Source organism: Lactuca serriola, chromosome 3 (assembly GCF_051521515.1).
Source record: "Lactuca serriola cultivar US96UC23 chromosome 3, Lser_US96UC23_V15, whole genome shotgun sequence".
Classification (NCBI taxonomy): domain Eukaryota; kingdom Viridiplantae; phylum Streptophyta; class Magnoliopsida; order Asterales; family Asteraceae; genus Lactuca; species Lactuca serriola.
In genome coordinates this window covers 157,932,030-157,943,523 of record NC_136410.1, presented here as the reverse complement: position 1 = coordinate 157,943,523, position 11,494 = coordinate 157,932,030, and positions in this window count along the sequence as shown.

Below are 11,494 nucleotides of genomic sequence, written 5' to 3'. Positions count from 1 at the left end.
GTTATTACCATTAGTAGAATCAATAAACATTACATTATTACCTAAGTTATCTACAACAGACACAGCTTCATACACACCATCACAAGGTAATGCTTTAAAATAAAACACATTATTAAAGAAAGCATTTATTCCACCAATTTCGTTATCAAAAGAAAAGGTAAAACCTTGTTTATACAAAGCATGAAAGGAAATAAAATTTCTTGCCATTTTTGGCGAATAACAACATTTATTTAAATCTAAAGTAAATTCACTACTAAGCAACAAAGTATAAACTCCAATCTTGGTGACAGGTGAAACTTTCCTATTCCCCATGATCAAGTTTATCTTTCCATGCTCCACATTCTCACTTCTTCTTAGTCCCTGCAATTCAGAACAAATATGAATACCGCAACCGGTATCAAGGACCCAAGAGTTAGAATAGAGTGAATTATTAGATGATATAGTGTAAATACCTGCATGGTTGGGTTTTACTTTCCCATCCTTCAAATCTTCCTGGTATTTTGGACAGTTACGCTCCAGTGCGCCTTTTCGTGGCAGTAGAAGCATTCAGCCTCTTTGGGGTCAGAAGAAGGTGTAACGAAACCTTTCTGGGTTCCGCTAGAAAAGGAGCCATCAAGAGTCTTACCCTTGGTACCCTTCAAAGGGTTCTTTCTCTTCTTCCCTCTACCTTTCCCGATTCCCAGGACAGGTGCTGAGTTTGGAGTAGTAGCAGGAGTGGTCACAACCAACTTACCTTTAAGGCCTGATTCTACGGTCTTTAGGAGTCCCTGAAGTTTGCTAAGTGTAACTTCCTCCTTATTCATGTGATATGTCATGCGGAATTGATCATAACACGAAGGTAAGGAGTGCAAAATAATATCTATTGCTAACTCCTCAGGGAAGTTCACATTCAAATTCATCAATCGATCCACATACCTTTCCATTTTCTGCATGTGGCTTGTGATGGGTTCGCCATCTTTCATTCGGGTTGTGATCATAGAGGAGATGATTTCATATCGCTCTTGACGAGCACTCTGATGGTAGCGGTCCATCAAATCCTGGTGCATCTCAAAAGGATAGTAGTCCTCATATGACTTTTGGAGCTCGGCTGTCATGGTGGCCATCACGATGCATGCCACTTTGGTAGCATCTCTTTCATGTGCCTCATATTCAGCAAACTCCTCAGGAGTAGCAGTTGGCTCAGGAACCTTGAGCTCCTTGTCAAGAACATATTCCTTGTTCTCGTAATGAGTGACCATCCTGATGTTTCTGATCTAATCAGTAAAGTTGGATCCATCAAAGATGACTCTCCCACAAAGGTTCATGAGAGAGAAGGAGCCAGTAGGGTTTGAGCCAGGAGTAGCATTGTTGGAAGACATCTGAAAAGAAGAAAATAAGTTTAGATTAGATATAGGGAAAGTCCTTAATAAAACACCCAAATGTAATATTAAGGCTAGGAGCCAATCACAATATATTATAACCTAGAAGAGGGATGTCGTAATCCAAGTTATAACATATTTGAAAGGTAGGTGAATGACGATTCACCAATTTCCACCATGAAAACAAAATAAAAATTATTAGGTTTTATTTGGTTTTTAGAAATTCCTAGATTCTTTGAGATTCATTGAACTTTTCAATGGCATGTTTCAATCTCGAGTGTGCCCTTCATGTTTTGTGACTGGGATACCGAGGATCACAAAACAAGGTGTGAAGTAACCATGCAAATTACTTGGTATCCTTAATGTTTTTCACTTAATCGTTGTGCCGGTAAACCACACGCGCTCCTTCCGACCTCATGAAAAACCTTAAGTCACCCTTTTCCTTCCTTGTTAAGTCCAAGTTAGTGTGCCGGTAAACCACACACGCTCCACCAACGACTTAAACAAGGTGCAAAGTGTAATTTCATGGATTAGCACCTTATTCACATTTTTCCTAAAGTAACTAAGATTGGGAATTTATAAAACATTTAGCTACTTTATAATAATCATTATACTTTTAATGAGAATTTTTAAGTCATTGTCCTACCCGTTCGGCTAACGACCCTCCACCAGTCAAGCAAGCGGTGGGTGAGAGTGGACACCCATTAAGTTGCCATTTTATAGGCAACAGCCTTATACGCACCTTATAGACTGGCTTCGTGAATGAGGCGTACTAGCTATAAGACGACTTTGATCTTATACATACACACACACACACACACATATATATATATATATATATATATATATATATATATATATATATTAACTTATAATATTATAAGTATAAGGGTTGAATTTTAACTTTTAAAATTCTAAGGGTTGGAACTAAAGTTTTAATCAAGACTTTACTTGTTCCAAAACTTGAGGGGAGGTTTTGTAAACTTTCAAGACTTTTCATTTCTTTTAACTTATGAGTTAATTAGAGTATTAAAAATGAAGACTCTTCATTTTTCTAACTCTTGTGTTCTTTTAATTGTTTTAATTCAAGTGTGACTCTTGGTTTCCATAACTTGAGGACAAGTTATAGACTCCATTAGAATACATTATGATCAAGAATTAAACTACCAAGTAGGTTACAAGTAATTCCTATGATCATCTAAATTCATAAGATCAAGAACATGAATATTCATATCAAAGTTTCAAGACCATATGAACACATATAATCATGAAAAATTTATATTTGCCATTGTAAATGGATTAGAACAAACATTACACCATCTAAAACAAGTTTTATTACACCAAAACAGTTTAGGGTAATGTTTCTAGTCCATTTCTAGCAGCAAAAGTCAAAAATCTGCATTCTGTGGCTCCTACTCGCCGAGTGCACGAACCTACTCGGCGAGTAGGTTGAAGATACACATGAACTCGGCGAGCCCCCCCATGGACTCGGCGAGTTCATCAGGCAGATTACACAAAATCGACTTTTTTCAACTATTTAGCACAAATAACAAACAAACAAGCCTAGGCTCTGATACCACTGATGGGTTTTGAGCATTCTAACACTTCCTAAGTGTACATGCAACCCTAATAACCTTGGATCTATGTTTGTCTAATTATCATGCAAAGTTGATTTCCAACGCTATGATCCTATCTAGCATACATGGGGAACAATTTTAACTTGAATAACAGATAGAACTACATACCTTGTTGTTGATTTTGATCCTTGAAACCTTGTGAGCCTAGCACCCCAAGTGTGATGCCTCAAATGCTTCACACAACACCAAATTCTATGGAGTAAACTTGGAGAGAAAGTATAACACTCTAAAAATCGGCTCTAGCCCTCAAGCATGCATGTGTAACCGATTTTGGGAGAAACATGAGCTTTATATAGTGTTGACACATTTAGGGTTACACCATGTAAACCCTAATGTGTCATGACTCTTCATTTCCATGACCCATGGGTTTGTAACTCCCATGGAGCCTCCATGGAGCATCCAATGGGTTCAACCCAACTTGATTATCCATGGAGCCTCTTATCCCACTATATAAGTTATGGATGATTTACATAATCAATCCATATATTTAATTAGTTATCTTTTGATCACTTAATTAATTCTAAAATTAATTCTTGATCAAACCAATTAAATAATATTATTAATATATTAGAACTTATAATATATTAATAAACCACAAGTGTTATTTCTCTCATTTAGTCTATCCAATTGCATGATGCCATGCAACCCAAATGGACCATGCCGGGTCGGGTCAAGTACATACCAGAAATAGTTATGGACTTAGACACCTTATCCAACAGTGACCGCATTGGCCTTCCTTGAAGGCTTTAACTCGAAGTCCTGTGTCGGATACCTATCCTTATAAGGCTTTAACTACCTATATGCATACGTAATGACTCTACCGTGCTGCATGAGTATGCATCACAAAATACCGCAAAACTTCTACTTTAGAATCTTAAATGCATCATGCTCCTTAGACCCCCAATGCAAATCGACACTCTTCTTTCTCAATAGATTCATAGGAACAACAATCTTGGAAAAATCCTGAATGAACCTCCGATAATAACCTGCTAATCCCAGAAAACTCCTGATCTCATATGGGGTCTTCGAGACCTCCCACTGCATAACATCTTTAATCTTGGCCGGATCGACCAGAAACCCATTCTGATTGACGAGGTGTCCCATAAATTGGACCTCTCGTAACTAGAACTAACACTTAGAGAAATTGGCATAAAGTCTCTACTACCTTAGTACCCTAAGTAACTCCCATAGATGCTCCTCATGTTGCTCCCTGGTCTTGGAGTAAACCTAAATATCATCAATGAAAACAATGACCACCTGAATATCATCAATGAAAACAATAACTGATCGGTATAGCATCGTCCTGCATATCCAGTTCATCAAATCGATAAATTTTTTGGGTGCCTTGGTAAGCCCAAACGGCATCACCACGAACTCATAATAAGTATAATGAGTTGGGAACATGGTCTTCTCCACATCCTCCTCTCTGACCGTCATCTGATAGTAACCCGACCTCATATCAATCTTGGAGAACCAAGATGCACCCTGAAACTGAAAGAAAAGATCATCAATCCTAGGAAGTAGGTAACGACTCTTCAACGTCAAATTGTTCAACTATCGGTAATCTATGCACATACGGTGAAACCCATATTTCTTCTTTACAAACAGAATTCGTGCTCCAAAGGGTGAACTGCTCGGTCTGATGAACTGTTTTCCCAACAAATCCTAAGGCTGAGAAGAGAACTCATACATCTATGATGGTGCGACGCAATATGACGCCTTAGGAATCGAGGCTACACCAGGGATTAGATCGATCCTAAACTCCACCTACCTCACTGGAAGCACACAAGGTAAATTCTCTAGGAAAACATCTGAAAACTCTCTAAGCGCTGGCACATCTAAAACCAAAACTCTCCCCTCAACTTGAGTGTCAACCACATACATCAGCTAACCCGAAAACCATGTTGGAGATACTATTTGGCCCTTGCAGTCGAACAAAAGGTTGAACCAACCCTAGTACCCTCGTAATAAATTGTCAGGTCTCCCCCACTTGGGGTTCGAACTACCACAGGATGCCTCTCAAAATCAGTCAAGGCTCCAAATCTGCTCAACCAGTCTATTTATACGATCACACACACATCCTCCATAGTAATGGGAATCAATTCTATCGGGTATGGCACCTCGTTAATCTCCAATGTACAATCGTGAAAAACACCCGAAGCAGAAACCTTGTGTTCATTGGCAACGGAAACTCACCACGAACATTCCAACTCCCTAAGGGTCATATCGAAATCCCTACAGAAGGACAGAGATACAAAAGACCAACTCGCACCCGAGTTAAAAAGCACAAGAGTAGGAAAGGAATTCACTAAGCATGTACTAATAATGACATCATGTGTTTCCCTAGCCTCCTCTTCTATAAGCTAAAAAGAACGACCCCTTGCCTACGAGGTGTTTCCCCTTCCTTGGTTTCCACTTGTGGCTCGAAGAGTGGTCGGAGTCGGTGCCTACACTAGTCTAATGGAAAGAAAGGGATAGTTGGCCTTCAAATGGCCAACCTGATCACAGTGGCAACAAATCCTGGTGCTCCGCAGTGGAGCCTACTAACGACAATCCCTCATATAATGACCCTCCCTTCCGGAATTGTGGAACATTTTTGCTAATCAGTATACCCCCTCATGCATCTTCTCATACTCTCTACAAGTGTGGCCCCTATGACCTCCAGATCGTGAATCAGTGGGTTTAAAATACTTTGCTTGTAGTTTTGTCTGAACTGGAGTCTACCTCTCCTCTCTTATTTAGGTCTTAATCTTAATCTTCGTCCTCCGAGCGGAAGACTGCAGCTCAGAGAGAGAATGATAGCTATGGGTCAACACAAACTCATGGATCTCCACCTTGGGCATCCTCAAGTAGCAGGACATCTGAACCTGCTCCGAAACAGAATGCTCAAGGCATAAAAGGGCTCTCTTAGTAAACATTGTGGTGATCTCTGTAACTAACTCTATCGTCTGCTTCAGCGAATGGTACTACTCTGGTAACCTCTTCCTCTCCACCAATGGAACATAATTAGTACAATATCTCCATAAACTGCTCCAAAGTCAATATGGACTTCTCTAAAGCAGAATAAACACTGGTCACCAGCTTCCACTAATCCCTAGCTCCCAAAAGAAGAAGCTTCAAGTAAAAATTGGCCTACTTGACCTTCGGGCACAAGCATGTGCAGAAACAACCCTCCACATCAGATATCCACCTCATGGCTACAAACAGGTCCTCGACCCCGTCGAACTCTGGGGGCTTCATGTTGTTGATGTTCCAGTACTCCGTCATCCCTCTCCCATGAACTCCTACAACGGTAATGGATGCAGCGGCTGCGAAAGAAAAAGCCTCAGTGATAACAACATAACGCTCATCAAATGGCTCCATCATAGCGGTCTTGATACACCCAAACATCTTCAGGATCGCCACCCTAACTACCATGGTTACCTCAGTTCTAATAATCTCGCGAATCTTATCATTTTTCAATCCTAGGGTGTCTGAACCATCAGCTCCTAATCCCGAACCCCTAGTGATTGCCATACTGAAAATAAATCAGAATACATTAGAAAACTCATAGTTTATACTAACACGTCACTACTAGATCACTAAAGCCTCGGAGTTCGTGAGTCCTTTTATACGCATACGTGTAACGCCCAATAATTCTAAGGTGTTTATTTATTTAATTTCGTTACGTATTTAATTATGATTTTGGGATTGAAGACATTGGACTTGATCTTTGGACTTTGGGTGCCATATGCAGGGCGTACCACCCATGTACATAGGACATACAGGAGTAAGTTGATCGCGGGTTCCATTCACGTACACGCAGCGTACACGATCGTACATGTAGCGTATGCGTCCAGACCCAAAACCCAAATATTTAGGGTTTGAGCACTATTTAAAGAACATTATGTCCCAAGGATCCTTTCTATCAGCCTTGCTTTTGTCCGTAATCAGCCTCCACGAAAGCTTAACTCCATTGTTGAGTCTTCTTGGGCTTAGAAGGAGATTTTAGGTGTATTTTGTTGCTTTTGAAGGAAGGAGATCATCTTGAAGCTTCATTGGAAGAGTGTGAGCTTGTAGATCCATAACATCATCATTATTCGGCACTCTTTAGAGGTATTAAGTTCGATCTAGATGTGTTATAGCTTAGATTTAGTTTTAGCTTGATTTTGGTTAACTTTTGGTCCTATGAGTGAGCATGGTGGTTTGATGCAACACCAGCAGTTATGAGTTTCCCCTCTTGAAGTTTTCGAGGTTTCTAAGACTTAAAGTTAGCATCTTTTGGGTTGGACCTCACCCATGCATGAGTTTTAGTTCATTTCATGGAAGTAGAATGTTATATTTTGAGTTTGGGTTCATTTGGGGCATGCAAGCCTATACACGCAACGTACAAACCAATCAGCGAGTACTCTTAGCATACAACTTAGTACACCCCGTGTACTCTGTTAGAGGGACTTTGTGAGTTGGGCCAAGGGTTTGGGCCTCCGGGTAGGCTTGAGTTTGTGAGCTCTTGTTGGGCCTTCTAGAAATAATTATCTTGGTCTTGGAAAAAAAGGTTAATGGTCTTAGGGTAAGGCCCATGTTGGTGTTGGGCCCAATTGGGAAAATTGGGCCATAAATGGCCCAGGAAGGATTATTTGTTTTTGGGACTTTTTAGATTATGGATTTGGGTCATAGTTTTGGGTTAAGCTAGACCAGGGGTAAAATGGTCATTTTACACCGAATATGGATTATTGGACATAGTTTAGAACCCAAGTATTAATTGGGTATTATTTTGCACTGATAGCTCGAGGAGTCATCAAGATAGCAACTAGGGATCTTCAGTGAGCTTCAACATTTGAGGTGAGCTTCCTCACCATGTATAGTAGGTCAAAGGCACAAATGTGGACCCAAGATTTAATATTTATGAATACAATTGTATGTGTGGCGCTAGTATATGTATGTACTTGTATGCTTTCTAGGTGGGGCCCAATGATTATCTTGCATGTTATTATTTGGTATGAACTGTATATGGGCGGGGCCTGTTATGCGAGTTACGGCGGGGCCCGTTATACTCATTGGGTGGGGCCCGTTATACGAGTTAGGGTGGGACCTGTTATAATCATTAGGCGGGGTCCGTTATGCGAGTTAGGGTGGCGCCTGTTATGTGCTATATGTATGGTATTTGGTATTTTGGGGAACTCACTAAGCTTTGTGCTTATGGTCTTCAGTTTATGTTTCAGGTACTTCTGGTTCCAAAGGGAAGAACTCGGGTTGACTACATCGCACACACCATATGGATTCCGCACAAGAGATTTCACTCTGATTTTTATGATGTTTGATAAACTTCTTTTATTAGGGATGTATGGAAATGTTTGGAATACTATTTTACCTTAAATTAAAAATAAAAATTTTAGATCACGTTGTTGGGATGTTACAGGTTGGTATCAGAGCCTTGGTTTGAGGGATTTGGGAACACTCTCGGGTGTGTCTAAACTCAAACTGAGGATTTGGCAAAGTTTCTCAAAATAAATATATTTCAATAAAAAGGTTTTTCCAAATTAAAACAGGGTGTGGTGCATGCAATCAGCCGAGCTAAAGTAAGTTTTCCTAAAATACCCATACATGTTAATCGTTATGCTTTGATTTGTGAATATGTGAACCTCAAGCTAGTTAGGTATTAGGATCTGCTCAGTCTTTGCATGATAGAATGATAGTATAGATGCCTTTATATGCATGTTGTATGAGCTTGTAGACTTGCATGCTAGTATTGATTAGCCGGTGATAGGACAACATGTTTAGGTTATGCTAGGTTATGAATTCTTAATGCTCGAATGTTGCCTGCTTTATGCTTTTAGGAGTTCTAACTAGCTTCAGCTAACTAGTAAACGAATATGCTAATTTATATATTATGGAAACTAAATAATTTTAGAGGGTTAGGTTTTAACTCTATTGCGCAACTCTTGTTTGAGTCCGGTCGTTGTAGTGTGAGACCTCTCATTCGAAGAATTATCTAGATTTAGTGATATGTAATTATATTCATGATCTAGTTAGAGAAAGTTAGCGAGAGTTTCTTCTGCAGCTAATGGCGGAGAGTGGTATGGAGTTTGCCCTGGGAAAACCTAGGATGAGATCTAGTGCTGGGAGCCTTATCTGTGACGGAATGTTATATGGATATAGAGTAACTTGGTTGTGTCAGATAAATTGTTGAGGAAAGTACGTATAGATATGGAAGGTAGTACAGGCCCGTACTACTGGAAGCGGAGGATCCATACTCGATTCAAAGAAAGTCGTGATGGACCAAGGAGATTGAGGAGTTTTGATTCCCCGATATATATTTTGATGTCTATTCTGATGGTTTGTATGGTCTATTTTCAGTATAGTGACGTTGCGAGGCAGACTTGTTGGCAGTTCTGGCGCTAGGGAAGGCTCAGGCTTAGGATCTGGACCTAGAGTCTGGTTGCTACATGACCAGACAAGAGAGTTTATATCGTCTAAGATTACATGCAGTATCCTTGAGCAAACTCATGTGATCTTTGGCTTGGTCAAGGAGGGTATTCTGGAGAGCCTAGATGAGAGGTTGAGCGCCTTTCACGCATAGGTTATGGCATTGGTTGGGATGCGTTCTTTGACCTTCAGGGAGTTCCAGGTATGTGGAGCTCCAGATTATCATTGAGTGAGAGAACCGATTGCAAGTCGGAAGTGGTTAGCAGATGTTTCTAATGCCTTCCGTACCAGTCGTTGTCCCAAAGGGGACAAGATCAGACTAGCCTCCTGCCAGCTGAAGGACATGGCACGAGATTGGTGGGAGGCGGTAGGACATGTGGCAGGTGATTATGTTGTTGATGTGATGACCTAGGATGATTTCTCGACCCGGTTTTGGGTGGAATTTGCACCAGTAATTAAGGTGCAACAGTTGGCGTGCGAGTTTCAGGATCTCCACTAGACTACAGAGGCGGTGGCCGAGATCACCGTTATGTATTGGGAGAGGGAACTTTTGGTTCCGCAGTATGTGGCAGACAAGGAGATGAAGAAGGCTCGGTATCATGAGATATTGAGGAGTGACATTCGGCAGTTTGTGAGCCGATCCAGCTACAATATGTTGAAGGATACGATAGAGAGAGCTAGGGAGAGGGAGATTGATTTAGATATGGAGAAGAAGAGGAGGTTCGGGCAAGACACCCAAGGTGGTTTATTTGAGAGGGAAGGGCCAGCAGGGTCGAGGACGTTATGGCAAGTGTGGCAGGTCGTACAAGGGGATGTGCAGGGTGGGTGGTTCTTGCTACTTTGAGTACGGTCGGACATGACATATCAGCAGGGATTGTACTCCTACTACCACTGTCACCCCGGTATCTGATCTGCTTTGCTTTCAGTGCAATCAAATGGGACACAAGAAGGCCTATTGTCCGAGTTATATTACATCAAGACCGGTGTCAGCACCTGCTCTTGCAACTCTTTGGATTACTGATGGCCGCCATGGTCAAGCAATCGCACCTATGGCGAAAAGCAGGGCTATCCAGTTGATAGCCAAGGAGGCATATGAAGTGTTGGCATATGTTTATTCATATTGAATTGTTGGCTATCCAGTTGATGGTTATGTATTCTTTCCTTATCTCTTTATTCATATTGAATTGTTGGCATATGTTTATATGTTTTGTTTCAGGATCGTTCCTTGTGAACGGTATTTCTGCTATGGTATTGTTTGATTCAGGGGCTACCCGATCGTTTGTATCTCTTGTGCTTAGTAAGAGATTTGATGGAGCTCCGGGGGAGCTGGATTGTCCTCTAGATGTCAAGATTGCTGATGACAGGTATGTTTGGGTTGTGAGGGTTCATTGGGGTTGTAGTCTCCATATTTTCAGCGAGAAATATCTGGTTGATTTGGTTCCCATTCCTGTACGTGGGAACAAGGTTATCGTGGATATGGATTGGTTGAGCCCTAACGGGGCAGTGATCGAGTATGAGAATCAATTAGTTTGGGTTCGAACCCCAAGTGGGGGACAGTTTGTGATTCATAGGGAGAGACAGCAACATGGGTTGATTATCTGTTCAGTAGCGAGGTCCAGACGCTATCTCCATCAGGGTTACTTGGGTTTTGTTGCCTATTTCATGGATAATCGGGATAAGGGTAAGGTGACCGTGGATGATGTGCCGATTGTGCGGGATTATCTGGATGTATTTCCATAGAATTTTCATGGGGTGCCTTCGGATAGGCAGGTTGAGTAAGTACAATCTCGGTTGGCTCCTCCCGAGATGCAAGAGCTGTCTACACAGTTGTTGGAGTTGTTTGATAAGGGATTTATTCGAAGTAGAAGTTCCCCTTGGGGAGCACGGATTCTATTTGTGAAGAAGAAGTACGGGTCTCATCGTATATGTAACGACTATCGGGAGTTGAATAAGGTAACAGTGAAAAACCGTTATCCCTTCTCGAGGATTAATGATCTTTCTGACCAGCTTTAAGGGGCATCTTGGTTCTCCAAGATTTATTTGCGATCGGGTTATCATTAGATGTGGGTCAGAGATGAGGATGTGAATAAGACA